This window comes from Macaca mulatta, chromosome 1 (genome assembly GCF_049350105.2).
Source record: "Macaca mulatta isolate MMU2019108-1 chromosome 1, T2T-MMU8v2.0, whole genome shotgun sequence".
Lineage (NCBI taxonomy): Eukaryota > Metazoa > Chordata > Mammalia > Primates > Cercopithecidae > Macaca > Macaca mulatta.
Window position 1 is genome coordinate 58810077 of NC_133406.1, and position 17465 is coordinate 58827541.

Sequence of the window (17465 nt, forward strand, 5' to 3'; positions counted from 1 at the left end):
TACAGGGCAGGTGTGAACTTCTTGCCAGCTGTGAAGGAAAGAGGACTCATCTGAATTCAGGGCACCAGACCTGGAGTGAGGACACCGGGGCTTTGGCCCTGGCCCTGCCCCTGCCCCTAAGCCGCTGTGCTAGCCTGGAAAACATACCTCCCTTTTCTGGGCCTCAGCTTCCCTTACTTCACTTATCTGTAAAATGATTTGGTTGGATTATAAGATCCCCTTCAGCTTTGATATGTTGGGATTCCTTAGGGGTGGGTGGGAGGGGTATCAATATGGCCCAAACTTGAGGTTGGTGGCTGGATTAGCATATGGGCTGGGTCCAGGTGGAATCAAGCCCCTCGAAGGCCCTGTGAACTGAGGTGGGCACTTATCTGGAGGCCACTGAGTTTGTGTTCCTCTCTCCTACGCTTATGCCTTATTCCTCTTTATATCCTTGCCACCTGGCAGAGTGACCTGCGCTTGGTGGGTGCTCAGGAAGTGTTTGCTAAACTGAATTATATAGAATTAAATTAAACCTAGTTGGCAGGGAGCAGGGACAGGAGGCCTGTGGTGTGATGCAAAGGTCAGGGGCTTTGGAGCTAGAGTGACCAGGGCAGGAATCCTGGTTCTTCCCTTCCTAGTTGTGTGAATTTGGGTGGTTTCCTTTAGGACACCGCCTTTGGGTCTTTGGAAGTCTTTGGAATCCTTTCAGAAGTCTTGGTTTCCATGCCCATAAAATGGGATAAATATTACCAAATTTTCAAGGTGGTTGTGGGGATATAATAAGTTTACATGTGCAAAGCACCTAGAACAGCATCTGGCACAAAGAGGAAGGCTCTATAAATGGCAATGTTAGCTCATTGTGGAGGTCAGAATGGCTGCTTTGGTGAGCAAGCTCAGGCAGAGACAGGATGCCTACCTCGTGGGGGCAGAAGAGATAGTTCAAGTACTGGAAAAAGACACTTCTTCCCCCGTATACGTTCTATGTGGAGGTGGGGACTTTCATGGGGACAAAAGCATGGGACTGAGTCTATCACCTCCAATGGATGACCCTCTGACAGACAACACTAAATATGCCCAATGCTGAGCTCACCATCTTCCTCATCAAACAGAAGGGAGGCCTTCCACTGTCATTTGGCATTTCTGCAGCCCCTAGATTATGGCATCAAACTATCTTTGACTCCTTTCTCCTATTTCCACATCTTGTCTATCCAGGTGTCCCCAAGAAGTAGCTATTGTTACCCTGCCTGTATGTTTCCTCAGCTAGCATTCTGCTCCCTGAAATGCACTCCCTTCCTGTGTCCTCCTAGTTTCATCCTATCTTCCTCTAATTCTGTTTTCAGCACATCGCTCATTGCTCAATAATCTCTGGTAGCAAGCACCCTGTTGCATCTAATTCAGACCCCTCCACTTGGCAACCAAGCCAAGTGGTTACCATTTCTGTGCTTCCCCACCCCATCTCATCACTGGTTACTCCCCTCCCTGGCTGTCCCTACATTTGACTTTGCTCATTGCAGTCCTCCATAGGATATTATCATGCCTAGCCCTGCCAGTCCTTATCTTTCATCTAATTCAACTCTCTGCCCAAGCACTTGCCTTGCAGAAGCTTTTCCCAAATAGTCCTACCTGACCCAGGGCACCTCATTCCCATGCATCCTCCATGTGCCCTGGTTTATGAGCCATGCCAGTGAAGTTAGTCTGAACCTATTCATTCAATTTAATTCCATAAACATGTGCCAAGCGCTATCTGTGAGCCAAACTCCAGGGCTCACAGATGCTAGGTACCCCAGGGATACAATAGACAAATCATATGTAACTCTGCTTTCAAGTAATGCACAACCTAATAGGAGACCAATCACATGGTTGGAATGTAGCATGAAAAGTGATGTGTTGTAGAAGTGAAGCAGCCTTGTTGTCTGTGGTGACACCCAAGGTTTGTTGTCTCCAGGCCATGAAGATCAAGGATGCAGACACACAAAGAGTGAGGTTAAGAGTGGAAATTTAATAGGTGAAAGAAAGAGAACAGCTCTCTGCTACAGAGAGGGGTCCTGGAAAAATGGGTTGCCGATTCAAGGTGAAATGCAGGGGGTTTTATAGATGAGCTAGTGGGGAGATGGTATCTCATCTATACAGGGCACCTCAAAAAAAGTTAGCACCAGGTGTGCCATCTGTATAGGGCACAAATCTCTGGCAGCCCCCAGCCCAATCTTTATTATGCAGGTGGCTTCTCTGCCTGAGCTTCTCCATGTTGCCCAGTTCTTTCTTACTGTACATGTGCTAACAAAAAAGGGAAGGTAGAGCCCCATGGTGAACATGCCTGGCCCCCCTGGTAGCCCTTTTCTATGAGTGCAGCTGCCAGCATTTCCCCATGCAAGCTTCCAGCTTCCTTATATATGTTTGCAGCCCAATCTTTCAGGCTACTCTGTGTTGGAAAAGAAATGATTTCTAGGACTGCTTCTTATTAGAAGGGAAGTTCTGCTAAGGACTTTTTTGTCCTTGCTGTCTGCCTAAATAATTTCTATCTCCTGTATCAGAAATGCTTTTTCCCTTCAAAAATTTTTTGAGCACTGTGCTAGGTGCTGGGGATATCTCAGTAAACAAGACAAACCCTGTCCCTGTTCCCACTGAACTTGAAGTTTATTGCAAGAAAATGACAAATCAACAAGCAATGACAATTCAGGGTGGTAAGAGCTGTGCTGGGGGAAGGCTGCAGCGGCACTTGGGAAACCTAGACCAAGGGCCAGCGGAGCCCAGAATGGTGGAGAGGGGGCTTTGAGGGCAGTGAGGGCTACTTGGGCTGTGCCAGAGTGGTGGGGGCAGAACAATGTCACACCCCCAAATGTCCACATCCTAATCCCTGGAACTTGTGAATATTGTCTTACACAGTAAAAGGCACTTTGCAAATATAATTAAATTAAGGTCCTTGGTTGGGGAGAGCGGCTTGGATTATCCAGGTGGGCCCAATCTAATTAGATGGCTCCTTAACAGATGAACCTTTCCTGGCTGTGGTTAGAGAAGAAGATGGACGTGGAAGTAGGGTCAGAGAGATGCTATGCTGCTGGCTTCAAAGATGCAGGCAGGGGCCACAAGACAAGGACTGTGGGTGCTGCAAAAGCTGGTCAAGGCAAGCCAATACATTCTTCCCTAGAGCTTCTAGAAGGAATGCAGCCCTGTAGACACCCTGATTTTAGTTCAGGAACACTTTTGTCAGACTTATGGCCTACAGAGCTGTCAGATAATGCATTTGTGTTGTGTGAAGCCACCAGGTTTACGGTAATTTGCGACAGCAGCCATGGGAAACCAATACTATCGGGAAGGGGATGGGCAAAATTTGGGACACAATTCAGGAGCAAGGTGATACTGAGGAGGGCATTCTGGTGGGGGGCAGGGGCGGTGTAGGGAGATAGCACTGGGGAAGTGCAGGGAGAGGCATGTAGAAAAATAGCTAACGATTCAGTTTGGCTTGATGCCAGGACGAGCGTATGGGAAGGGAGGGCAGGGAGCCCAGTGACATCAGAGTCAGAATGTGAGCCAGGAGGGAGCAGGGAGCCCCTGGCTCAGGGCTCATGGAGAGGGTGGAGACCAGGTAACGTCAGCAATGCACTCTCTCCAGCAGAGGAGGCCTAAGGAAGCTCTGGAGCCTTCCACTGCTTCCTCTCAGGACTTAGCCTTCATCCTGCCCCCAAGTTTGGAGCTCTAGAACTCAGGCCAAAACCCATACCCTCTAGCTCATATCTGCTTTTATCCAATAACCCTAAAATCAGTTTGACTTTACGAGGCGAAATCTTGGCATCCATGCCACAGCTGAGGGTCTGGTTTCCTCCTCATTCCCTGTCTCTACCATTGGTGCTCTTGGATAGGGGATGAGCGCTGTCATTACTCCCAAATGGTGTCTACTCTCCCTGGCATCAATTATATGCCCCTGCTTTTCCTTTAATCCCCACCAAAGCTTATCTGTCCAGTGTCTCATCACCTCAAGCTCCTATGAGATGATTAACTTCCTAATTTTTGCATTAGCAACCATGTCTTAGACACACTAAAAGATCATCCAGCCTAAACAGAGAACAAAGCTCAAATGACAGAATACAGATATGTGTTAACACACTCAAAGGGGCAGTAATGTGGGAGTACAAAGGAGCGCTTGACCCACCTCTTATAGGACATTGCCCTCTAGCCACAGATGGCAGGTCAGGTGCCTGACAATGTCTTTGAAATAGTATGGGCACCATCCTCAGATACCTGAGTACCTCTTATCTCTCTGGCTGTAGCAGGATTTCTCAGGCATCAGGGAGATGGGGGCACTGAGCTCAGGGCAGAGAGTGCCCTGCTGTGTAGTACCCTTTTCTAGCTTGGCAAGCCCCTGGATAGGCACACTCTTTTTGGCTGGGGTCCCCATATTTGCCTTTTTATACACACACACTGCACTCTCAACACCACTTGACTAAAGCAACTCTTAAGCAAACAGCAATTACACTTTTAAAAAAAAGAGAGAGAGAGATGAGGGTTTTGCTATGTTGCCCAGGCTGGTCTGGAACTCTTGACCTCAAGTGATCCTTCTGCTTTGGCCTCCCAGTGTTGGGATTATAGGCATGAGCCCATGCGCCTGGCTGAATTACATTTTAATTGAACAAAACTTAGAATAAAAGCATTATTCTACCTAAAGCTTAATAAATGACAAACACTGCCTGGTTTACTATTTTTTATATGTAAATGCACATACAGATGTAATATGCACACCCATATTTAAATTGATATACTAGACCCAGTTTATGTCAGGCATTCTACCAGCAGTTGCCCATTAGGCACCCTGATGTACACCGTCCTGGGTGCTACGTGTTCAGCTCCCTGTGTTGTATTTTTCTTGGTTCAGCTCCCACCACTGCACATGTTCTTTTGGTTGTAGACTTCATGGCACTGCATAAATAGAGGATAACAGCTCACTTTTTGGTTTCAATGTTCTTAACTTCATCAAATATCTTGGGTTTTTGTTTGTTTTTCAGCTTGCAGTAGTGAGTAGGAGGCAGCGTAGGGTTGTGGTAAGGCCCTGGAACCAGAAATCATAAGTTCCGGCTTCTAGTTTGAACTTACTCCTGTCAAAGCACTAGCCCATTGGGTCTCAGTTTCCCCCTGAAAAGATTTGTTTAGAAGAGCAGCTTTTAAACTTTCAGGTCTTGTGTCTTTTTACATTCTTAAAAATTATTGAGGTTAGGCCGGGCATGGTGGCTCATGCCTGTAATCCCAGCACTTTGGGAGGCCGAGGCAGGTGGATCACCTGAGGTCAGGGGTTCAAGACCAGCCTGACCAACATGGAGAAACCCTGCCTCTACTAAAAATACAAAATTAGCCAGGCGTGTGGTGCATGCCTGTAATCCCAGCTACTTGGGAGCCTGAGGCAGGAGAATTGCTTGAACCCAGGAGGCAGAGGTTGCGGTGAGCTGAGATTGTGCCATTGCACTCCAGCCTGGGCAACAAGAGCAAAACTCCATCTCAAAAAAAAAAAAAAAAAGATTGAGGTTATATTGGGGGAAAATTTTTTTTTAAAATTGAGGACCTTAAGGAATTTTTGTTTATCTGGGTCCTATCAATATTTGCAGTATTGAAATTAAAACAAAATTTAATCATATTTATGTAACAACAATGAATTCATTATATGTATAAGCACCTTTTGGTGAAAAAAAAACCAACTATTTTTCTAAAAGATAAAATTTAGTAAGAAGAGTGGCATTAATTTATATTTTTATAACCCCCCTTACCATCCGGTTGAATAGAAGACAGGTGCATTCTCACATCTGGTTCTGCCTTCAGTCACTTGCAATATCACATGCCATCTAACCTTCGGAAAGCCCCACTATATGCTTGTAGGAGAATGAGTGAAAACAGCAAGTAACATCTTAGTATTTCTTGGAAAACAGTTAGAACTCGTTTCCCTAAAAGAGTCTTGGAGGCCCACAGAGTCCTCAGACCATACTCTGAAAACTGCTGCTTCAGAAGGCCCTAAGTTTCCTACCAGACCTGATATTCTGAAGTCTTTCTGATAATACTCTATGGTAGCATTTTTCAAAATACGCTTCAGGGAGTATGCTCCCAGGAACAGTATCATGGGATGTTACTGTACATGGGATGCAAACTGTCTGTGGGGAAAATGTGGTTTCTATGAATAAATTAGTTCGGGGAACCTTAAAGTAAATTAAATAGGCACATTTTACTTCAGAACTTTTCAGATACTTTGATGTGATAAGACATATTGTGACTCCCTTACAATACATTATTGTGTCTAGTGTTTCCCACAGTTTTGACCACAAACTCTTTTTTGAAGAGCATCCTTCAAGACTAGTGTACCAAGGAACACACTTTGGGAAGTGCTGCTCCAGTGACTTCTAGATCCCTTCCCTGAGTATTAACAGATCGGGTTCTATCATTTGGAACCAATTTTCCTCTAAATAAAATTCTACTTATGCACTTTTTGGTTCTTTTAATGCAGATACTTTATGATAGCCATTTCTAAGGCTAAGAGAACTTCAAGTTGCTAAAATAGATAAGGTGCATTTGGCTGAAAATTAAGTGTAAAGAATATTAGTAACTATGTGAATAGTAGTATATATTTATTGGGTGATTGAATAATAATTCCATGTATTGAGCATCTACTACATGCCAGGAACCTTTTTTTTAGGAGTGATCAAGAGTGTGTGGTATTAGTGGAGGTATAGACATATAGAACAGAGAACCCAGGGATAGATCTAAGTAAATATGCCCAGTTGATTTATTTTTTTTTCCTGAGACAGGATCTCTGTCACCCAGGCACAATCATGGCTCACTGTAGCCTTGACTTCCAGGCTCTTGAGTAGCTGGGACTATAGGCATGTGCTACCATGCTGGGCTAATTTTTTAATTTTTATTTTTTGTGGAGACAGAGTCTTGCTATATTGTACAGGTTGATCTCAAACTCCTGGGTTCAAGCAATCCTCCCACCTCGGCCTCCCAAAGTGCTGGGATTCCAGGTGTGAGCCACCGTGCCTGGCCTTATGCCCAATTGATTTTTGACAAAAGTGTACAAGCAATGAAGTGGAGGAAAGATAGCCTTTCAATGAATGGTGCCGGAACAACTGGACATACATAGGGGGAAAAAAAAAAAAAAGAACCCTGACTGAAGTCTCATACCTTGTAAAAAATGTAACTCAAAAAGAATCATAGACTTAAATGTAAAACTGAATAGAAAAAAATCATGAGAGAAAGTTATTGGAATCTAGGGCTAGGCAAACAATTCTAAACACCAAAAGCACAATCCACAAAAGAAAAAAAATGATCAATTGGACTTCATCAAAATTAAAAACTTTTGCTCTCTGAAAGACCCTGTTAAGAGAATAAAAATATTTGCACGTGACATATCTAATGAAGGACTGGTATGTAATATATATGAAGAACTTTTACAACTCAACAGTAAAAAAAATACAATTAGAAAGCAGGCAAAAGACATAGACATTTCACTAAAGAGGATATACATATGGCAAATAAGTACACGAAAAGATATTCAACATCACTAGCCATTAGGGAAATGCAAATTAAAATAATGAAGACAGAGTGTGGTGGCTCATGCCTATAATCCTAGCACTTTGGGAGCCTGAGGCAGGCAGATTGCTTGAACCCAAGGGTTTAAGAGACCAGCCTGGGCAATATGGCAAAACCCTGTCTCTACCAAAAATACAAAAACTTAGCTGGGTGTGGTGGTGCACGCCTGTAGTACCAGCTACTCGGGAGGCTGAGGTGGGATGATCACCTGAGCCTGGGAAGTTGAAGCTGCAGTGAACCGTGGTCATGCCACTGTACTCCAGCCTGGGTGACACTGTGAGACCCTGTCTCAAATAAAAAATAAAAAACCAGGCCAGGCACGGTGGCTCACACCTATAATCCCAACACTTTGGGAGGCTGAGGCAGGCAGATCACCTGAGGTCAGGAGTTTGAGACCAGCCTGGTCAACATGGCGAAACCCCGTCTTACTAAAGATACAAAAATTAGCCGGGCATGGTGGCGTGCGCCTGTAGTCCTGGCTACTTGGGAGGCTGAGGCATGAGAACTGCTTGAACCCAGGAGGTAGAGTGTGCAGTGAGCCAAGATCACGCCACTGCACTCCAATCTGGGTGACAGAGTGAGATTATGCCTCAAAAAATAAAAGTAAATAAATAATAAATAAAAAATATTTTAGAAATAAAAATAATGAGCTATTACTACATATCTATCAGAATGGCTAACTATGTATCTATCGGAATGGATGAAATAAAAACAATAGTGACAATTCCAAATGCTGGTGAGGATCTGAAGGGATTGGTTCACTCATATATTGCTGGTGGGGACAGAAAATGACACAGCCTCTTTGGAAAACAGTTTGGCAGTTTCTTTAAAACTAAACCTGGAACCACCACATGACTCTAGGCAATTGCACTCCTTGGCATTTAGCCTAGAAAAAAAGAAGACTTATGTTCACATAAAAATCTGTCCATGAATGCTTGTAGCAACTTTATTTAAAATAGCCCTAAACTGGAAACAACTCAGATGTCCTATTATGGGTGAACAGTTAAACAAACTTCAGTACATCTGTACCGTGAAATAGAACTCAGCCAAAAACAAACAAAAAAGGAATCAACTATTGACATATGCAACAACTTTGATGAATCTCCAGAGAATTATGTTGAGTAAAAATACCAATCCCAAAAGTTTGCATACTGTATGATTCCATTTATATAAATTCTTGAAATGGCAAAATTGTAGAAATGGAAAACACGTTAGCAGGTATTAAGGAGGGGGTGGAGGTGGATATGACTATAAAAGACAAAGTAAGGGATCATTGTAGTGATGGAAATGTTTTGTATCTTGATTATGGAAATGTTAATAACCTGGTTTTAATACTGTACCATCATTTAATAAGATGTTATAAGTGATCTTTGTGTATTATTTCTTATAACTACGTGCAAATCTACAACTGTCTCAAAAGTTAATTTTTTAGAAGCCTACCTGAATTAGTCAAGATGCTAACTTGCAATCTAACTCAAATTTGCTTTATTAAGCTGAGCCATATAAAATTGCCAATATTTGACTGCTTTCGACTTACAAAAATGGTGGTTTCATATGGTTCAACCTAAAAAATACAATAAATAGTAATGCATTAGCACACATAACTGGGAAATTAATCTGTAGAACCAGCTTCAGGCACAGTGGGAGCCAATAGAGAAATGGTATCCTGAGGGCTCTGTCACTGTCTCCATTTCTTGGCTCTGCTTTCCTCTGTGAACTTCCTTTATTCTCAGACAGGATCATTTCACCTCTTTGGAAAGATGCTGCCAATGACCTCAGCCCTGCATTGTTGTGGCTTATGAACATCAAAGAAAAAGTGACCATCTTTATCATAGCATCCATGGGACCAATCTCAGGGAAGACGCTAATTGGCTTTGCTTCCGTCACAAGTTGATCCATCAACCAATTATTGTGGCCAGGTTGATGAATAATTCTGATTGGCTGTCTCCATAGGGAGGGTGAGACACCATAATTAACTGCTGTCAGGCCCAATCGGATGCTAAGCAAGGAAAAAACAGATTGCTTGTTTTTCACAGGAACGGATAAGGAAAGGACAATGGGTAACTTGTTTTTTATTTTACTTTTCCATTAAAATTTTTCCTTAATGAGCATGCATCACATTTTATCACTTTTTTTTTCTTTTTTTTCTTTTTTTTGAGACTGAGTCTCACTCTGTCGCCCAGGCTGGAGTGCAGTGGCGGGATCTCAGCTCACTGCAAGCTCCGCCTCCCGGGTTCACGCCATTCTCCTGCCTCAGCCTCCCGAGTAGCTGGGACTATAGGCGCCCACCACCTTGCCCGGCTAGTTTTTTGTATTTTTTAGTAGAGACGGGGTTTCACAGTGTTAGCCAGGATGGTCTCGATCTCCTGACCTCGTGATCCGCCCGTCTCGGCCTCCCAAAATGCTGAGATTACAGTTTATCACTTTTTAAGAGAAAATTGTGTGTGTGTATATATATACATATATACACACACTCATTATCATTTAGGAGAGATAAAAGTCCAGCATGAGTTGAAGTCTGCCAAAAATTCAAAGAATACTCAAAAAGGGCTCTTTTATAAAGTTATATTAGTAACTTAGAGATAGAAGAAGATATAGGTTTGCTACCTGGAGCCAAGCGTATAATGCTTATGGTGAATACAGAAAAAGGAGAACAGAAATGCAGACAATGTTTTATGTGTATGGTTTCCACCAAAGAGAATTGTCTTTTAATTTTCTTTTTTTTTTTTTTTTGAGACAGAGTCTTGCTTTGTCACCAGGCTGGAGAGCAGTGGCGCGATCTCGGCTCACTACAACCTCTGACTCCCTAGTTCAGGGGATCCTCCTGCCTCAGCCTCCCAAGTAGCTGGGATTACAGGCACGCATCACCATGCCCAGCTAATTTTTGTATTTTTAGTAGAGACGGGGTTTCACCATGTTGGCCAGGCTGGTCTTGAACTCCTGATCTCGTGATTCACCCACCTCGGCCTCCCAAAGTGCTGGCATTATAGGCGTAAGCCACCGCGCCTGGCCAATTGTCTTTTAATTTTAAAGGGTGGGACCTTGCTTAGCCAGAATAGCAGACTGAAATGGAGGCCCTGATTGTAAGCAATTGCTCTCCACTCATGTCCCCTGATCACTTATGCATGGAGTCCTAATTAGGGGAAAAGATTTAGACTGTCAGGAGCAGGGGAAAGCAAAAAGAAAAAGCAGATAAGCTATAAGTCTGCCTTTCTTAGTGGTCCAGGACATATAGCCTTCCAGTGCAAATAACTCACCATCTTTCTGTGCCTGACTTACCACCAGACCCTCAGCTGATAGAAAAATGCAAGTTAGCTCACTGCAACCTTGGCATTATCAATATTGCATGTAGCCCCCACCAGAACACAGCACAGGCACCATCCTATAAAATCCCAGCAAACCTTTGTCTCCTTGCAGTCAGCTCCTCTCTTGCTAATTTGTCTGTTGCTTTTTTGCAATGTGTTTTTCTACTTTCTTTAATAAATCTGCCTTTCTTTCCTGTGACTGTCTTAGTATATTCCTTTTACCATCCACACCATTGGCCCCAGTTAGTCACTGCCCACGATACTATGTATGAGCTTCACAACTTTTTTCCAAGTCCATCTAGTATTGGACTTGGAAAAAAAGACCATGAATCTTTTTTTTTTTTTTTTTTGAGACAGAGTCTCACTCCGTCACCTAGGCTAGAAACGCAGTGGTATGATCTCAGCTCACTGTACCCTCTGCTTCCTGGGTGCAAGCAATTCTGGTGCATCAGCCTCCCAAGTAGCTGAGATTACAGGCACCTGCCACCATGCCCAGCTAATTTTTGTGTTTTTAGTAGAGATGGGGTTTTGCCATGTTGCCCAGGCTGATCTCGAACTCCTGGCCTCAAGTGACCCACCTATGTTAGCCTCCCAAAGTGCTGGGATTATAGGTGTGAGCCACCATGCCCAGCCTGACATTTTAGTTTTATGAAAGACTCTTCTACCAGCGGTCAAAAGGGAGAAAATAAACCCCAGTCCTGTCATGTATTTTGTTTTTTAATTTTTTTAAATGGAGGTATAACAGATCTACCATAAAGCGTATAAGCCCCTGTGTATAGCTGCATGAATTTTTACACTGGAAAACTCAGGGCTAGGAGCCAGGATCCCTGGTTCTGCCACAGCTCTGCTGTTAAATCTCTGTGTGATTCTGAGTAGGGCAACTCTTTCCTTCTGAATTTCAGTTTCCCTAACTGTAAAGTGACAGCACTAAACAAGATCATTATTTTACAAAGCGTGCTATGTGTATGCAAGTCAATTCTAAGTGTATTTGGAAGGGTTTTTATTTTGATAGAGATGTATTTTTTTATTTTTTAAACCTTCATATCGAGTTACAATTTGCATAGGATAAAGTATACAAATCTTAATTGAAGGGTTCAGTGAATTGTTACTGTAACCGCCTGATGGGTTCTTCCAGCTGCACAAACAAAATCAGTTCCTAAAGACCATGGCACTGCAGTAAACAAAGAGTTTAACTGATGCGGGGCCAGCCACGCCATGCGGGAGACAGAGTTATTACTCAAATCGATCTCTCTGGAGGCTCAGAGGTTAGGGGTTTTTCAAAGCTAGTTTGGTGGACAGGGGTCTAGGGCATGGGGAATGCTGATTGGTTGGGTCAGAGATAAAATTACAGGGAGCCAAAGCTGTCCTCTTGGGCCGAGTTGCTTCTGCGTGGGGCCACAGGAGCGGCTGGCGAGTCCAGGTGGAGCATGGTGTTAGACATGGGAAAAACTTGAAAAAGCTGTTCTTGGGTTGTACAACAGTGACGTTATCCACAGGAGTCACTGGAGAAGTTGCATATCTTGTGACTTCCAGAATAATGACTGGCAATCATTTATGTCTACACCTTAGCTGAATTCAGGCTTCTCTATCCTCCTAGCCTGGTGGTCTCTCATTAGCTTTGCAAAGGTGGTTGAGTTTTGGGGATGGGCGATTATCCTTTAAACTATAAACTAAATGTCTCCCGAAGTTAGCTTGGCCTAAGCCTAGGAATAATTAAGGGCAGCTTGAAGGCCAAAGGCAAGATGAAGCTTAGCTAGATCAGATCTCCCCTACTGCCATAAGTTTCTTACTAAGTTTTGCAAGGATGGCTTCATTATCTATGCATAAACTTGTGTAACTATAGATGTAAATCATTCCCAGTTCCCCCAGAAAGCTCTTTGTGCCCTAGTTACCTTCACTATGAAGGTAACTAGAATTCTGAGTTTTTTCAACATAGATTGGTTTTGCCTGTTCTTGAACTTCCTGTAATTAAATCATACAGTAACTACTCTTCATCTGTGCCTGGCTTTTCTGGGTCATCATTATGTTTGTGAAAATTATCCATATTGTTCTATGTAGCAGTAGTTCATTCATTTGCATTGCTAAATAGTATTCCATTGTATGAATATACCACAATTTAGTTATCCATTCTATTGCAGCTGGACATTTGCGTTGTTTCCAGTCTTTGGCTATTGTGAACAAAGCTACTACTATTGTAAATGTCTTTTGGTGGACATGTGCACTCATCTCTCGGGTGTATACCTAGGAGTAGAATTGTTGAGAAATAGGGTACTCAGGGTTATCATCATACACAATCTTGTATGAATCTTATATGACTATATACAGGTGTATTTTAGGGGAGGGGGATAAAGATGATCTTAAACTTTTTCAGATTCTTACAGAGATTTTCTAATTTAAAAAGGTTTTTAGGCCAGGAATGGTGGCCCACACCTGTAATCTCAGCATTTTGGGAGGCTGAGACAGGTGGATCACTTGAGGTCAGGAGTTCAAGATCAGCCTGGCCAACGTGGTGAAACCCCGTTTCTACTAAAAATACAGAAATTAGCTGGGCGTGGTAGCAGGTGTCTGTAATCCCAGCTAATTGGGAGGCTGAGGCAGGAAACTCTCTTGAACCCGGGAGGCAGAGTTTGCAGTCAGTTGATATTATACCACTGCACTTTAGCCTGGGCAACAAAGCGAGACTGTCTCAAAAAAATATAACATAACAAAACATAACATAACATAAGATGGTTTTTAGTTTCCTGGTAAACAAAATCCTGGAGCGGGGGGCATTATTTCTATTTTTATTTACTTATTTATTTTCAAGTCAAGGTTTCACTTGTCACCCAGGCTGGAGTACAGTGATGCTATCATGGCTCACTGCAGCCTTGACCTCTTGGGCTCAAGCGATCCTCCCACCTTAGCCTCCCAAGTAGCTGGGACTCCAAGCTTGTGCCATCATGCCCAGCTAATTATATATTACCTTTTTTTTTTTTTTTTTTTTTTTGTAGAGACGGGGTCTCACTACATTGCCCGGGCTGCTCTGAACTCCTGGGCTAAAGCGATTAGAGGGAGGGTTTTAGAATGCACACATTTGCGTAAAGAACTTAGATGAGGAGAGTGCACATGCTTAGAAAATTGCGGAAACTGCAAAGCTGTGTCTAGGTATAGAGGTGGGTTGGGGAAGAGGGTACAGGAGCAGGGAATATCAAGATCCAAAAAGATACTGTAAGGTTGAAATGAAGGCTGAATCTAAGTTTCCCACTTACACAAATATGAGTGGGACAGCTAAAAGTAACTGAGGATAGCTTAGTGAATAGCACAAGTGTAATGTGACTGACAAGAACAAACAAACAAGCTAATTTGACCTCAGGCTGAATTAGAGGAACTTAGGACCTAAGAACTCATTTTCTCTAGAATAAGGGTAGTGGTGCTCCACCAACTCTGCACCAGTAGCCTACAGCTGGGTGCTCTGTTCCATGTTAGGGACACATGCTCCAAGGAACACAGACCAGAATGCATTTAGAGGACAGTGGTCAGTGTGGTGAAGGCCTTGAACCCTGCCACATGAGGAACAGCTGTAGGAAATGGGACATTGTCCTAAGAAAGAAAAATCTTGGTGGTGATAGCAGTCTTTGGCTATCTGAGGTGATGTCATGTGGAAGAGGAATGAGTTGCCCAGAGAGATTTCTTGCTGTCACTGATAGTGTTCACACATTTTTTTTTTTTTTTGGATGGGCACTTGCTGAAGCTATTTCAGAGGGAAAGTAAATATCAGATGAAAAGTTTGATGAATGACTCTGAGTTCCCTTTTAACTCTGAGATCCTGTGAATCTGGCTGTGTGACCGTGACTTGGTCACTGAACTTGGAACCTTAGTTCTTCATCTGTAAAATAATAGAGTAGACTAAGGATTCTTTAGCGCTGAACACAATCTACTGAGTTGCTGCCCAGAGAAGCTAGGTAGTGTTACATATTCCCAATCTTCAGCTGTGACTCCTGCAGTTAGGGTGCTTTGGTCGTAAGCAACAGAAACTGACCGTTTAAAGAAAAAAAAAAAAAGTTTGTTGGAAAGCAGTGAGAAATTCATATAATCTATGAAATGACTGAAGAACAAGACTTGAAGAAGGCCGAAACTAGAGCGTCCTCCCCTGGTATGCCATGGAGGTGCATTGGCTGTAATGGATTTTTCCCTTATTCTTAGGTCACTATTCAACATTCAAAGTCCAGATGACAGAGTCAGTCCCTTGGACCTAACTTGGCCTCAAGCCTGCTCCTTGGCAAGAAGATCAGGACACCTTGATTGTCAGCCCAAGGTCATTCCCCAAGATGAAATCAAAAGCTATTACTAGAACAAGACCAAATAACATGTCCCCTACAACCTCCACCCTTTTCTCTCCCATTTATGATAGCACATCAGACTCAAGAGAGTGAGCAGCATTATGATGAAAATAATCTTCAATCTATTTCAACTTACCTTTAAAAGCGAAAAATGCACTCATCTGGATGCTCACATTTTTACCAGTAGTAGCCCACGTGACATGTCATAACTGGGTGCTGAAATGCTGACAAGTCTGAGAACACGACTCCCCTAGGAGACAGACACGCTGATGGGCTTGTGCATTCACAAACAGATATCGGATGCCTACTATGTGTCAAGGCCTGTGCTAGACACCGAGACTCATTAAGTCAGTGCAAAAAATGGAAAGGTTAAATGTTTGCCCCCGGGTAAACGCAAAGGGCAAGTGCATTGCATCAGGGTTAAACAGGGTGGGGTTGGCCAAGGAGGGATTCCTTTCAGGCAAATCCTCGCAGCCCAAACGTGCCCCGCCCTAGCCCCACCCCCGAGTGACCCCCACACTCCAGCCGTCCAGTCCCGTCGCCACCCTGTCCAGTCTCCACCACGGGAGGCTCCAGTCCGGGTCCAGGCCGCCTGGGGCGTTTGCAGTCCTCTGTGGGAGATGGCGCCTCCCAGAATGAGAACATTTCCGTCCCGGGCCAGCAGGTGTTACCTGAGTAAGACTGAGATTCTCTCACCAGGCGACAAGGCTTGTTGTGCCCGAGACAGGCACAGCTCAGATTCCCTCCCCGTGGTAATTAACCCAGGGAAAAATGTAACCAATCCCCGAGACTCGGGCCTCCAGCCAGCCGCCCGCTCGCTCCGTCCTTCCCCACGCGAGGGCCAAGCCTGGAAGGATTGCGGGGGGCGGGGGGCGGTGAGGGCGGCGGGTGGAGGTGGGAGGGCTTGAGATGGATCCCGGCTGGGAGGACGTCCCAGGCCCCCTGCCGGGCGGCGGGCTAGAAGCGTGAGGCGAAGGTCATGGAAAGCCCGCCGGGACCCACCGCGGGGGTGCACTGGTCGCTGTGTCCCGGGCGCCGCGGCGATTTACCGCGCCTGGAGGTCACCGCTCCGCATCCCAGGGCGGGGCAGGAGGCTGGGTCCTGCTGATCCCAGAAGACATAGCAGCACGGAGACACTAATCCGCTGTTTTTACACATAAACACTTCACACGAGAGAGATTACGTACCTCACATTGCAGTCATAGAGGGATCTGTGGGTGTTAGAGGCTTTCAGCTCCTGCTCTCGGGTGCATTGTGGGACAGAGCTTAGCGGGGAGGGAGCAGAGGCCGCGGCAGCCTCGCGGGTTCTAATCTCCCACCTGCCGCTCGCCCTAGATCATGGGGTCTCCCTGGACCTCAGTTTTCTCATCTGCGCAGTGGGTTAAGCTAAAACCTGTGCATCTCTCTGCCTTTTAAGGATAAAACTGAGACTCCGAAGAGTGTTTGGAAAAAACACGTCAGGAGTGTGCAAGGGTTTGTTTGAACTGTGGATCTCATATCCCTGTCTGGCCTGCACATTTGCTCACCAACGAATGCCAATTTCATTGTTTTTTTGTTTGTTTGTTTTTGGGTTTTTTTTAATGGTGGTAATTGACTTGAAGGAAACCAACCTAATTGCTTGGCTGGATGAGTGTAGAGAGGCAGGGGATGACCAGGTGGAAGAGGGCTGCTGCTTTGCAGAGATTCTCTCAGGGAAAGAAGGAATGGGACTAAGGCCTGGAGTGTGATTTTTTTTCTTAAATTTTTTAAATTTTTTTGTAAAGATTCCTGTGATCAGAACCACTCTTAAGTCTGCTGAGTAGAGTAGTAGACCGGAAATCATTTTGAACCAAACCTCTCATTTAACAAATAAGGAAAGCGAGGCCCTGATAGGAGAAAGTGACTTACCCAAGGGCACACAGCTGTTGGCCAGAGGCAGCTCTGAGATTACTTTGAGGCTGATTGAAACTACTTTCCCTGATCTGGACTTTAGTCTCATCTCCCCCAGGCTCCACTCCATGTGAAACCAGGTTTTAGGATTTGGGCCTTTCCCCCAAATAATTCATGGAGTTGTTTACTGCTTCCAAAGCATTTTGAATTCCTCTGGTTAAAGGTACTCTCTGTCACTATGTCTCTCAAACGAGGCAAGGCAGGAGGTTTCAGGGGTTAAGGAGTGAGTACTCACTGGTGTGGAATTTAGCAGAGGTGAGATTTTCATGGGCACTGTGTACTTTATCAGTTTACAACTTGCTGTTAATAGAGGCCATTAATCACAGCCAACTGCAGCTGGCTTAGCCTGGGACAGGGACTGTCCAGC

At 44.3% G+C, this 17465-nt stretch overlaps 1 long non-coding RNA gene across 1 annotated transcript; it reads right to left on the reverse strand.

The window, feature by feature from the left end:
* Window positions 1-4753: 4753 nt before the first annotated feature.
* On the reverse strand, window positions 4754-16425 carry LOC144341032 (uncharacterized). Its single transcript, XR_013417607.1, has 3 exons — window positions 16357-16425; window positions 15306-15419; window positions 4754-4893 (listed from the first exon to the last, which is right to left on the reverse strand). It is a non-coding gene; the product is annotated as an uncharacterized LOC144341032 (long non-coding RNA).
* Window positions 16426-17465: the final 1040 nt, after the last annotated feature.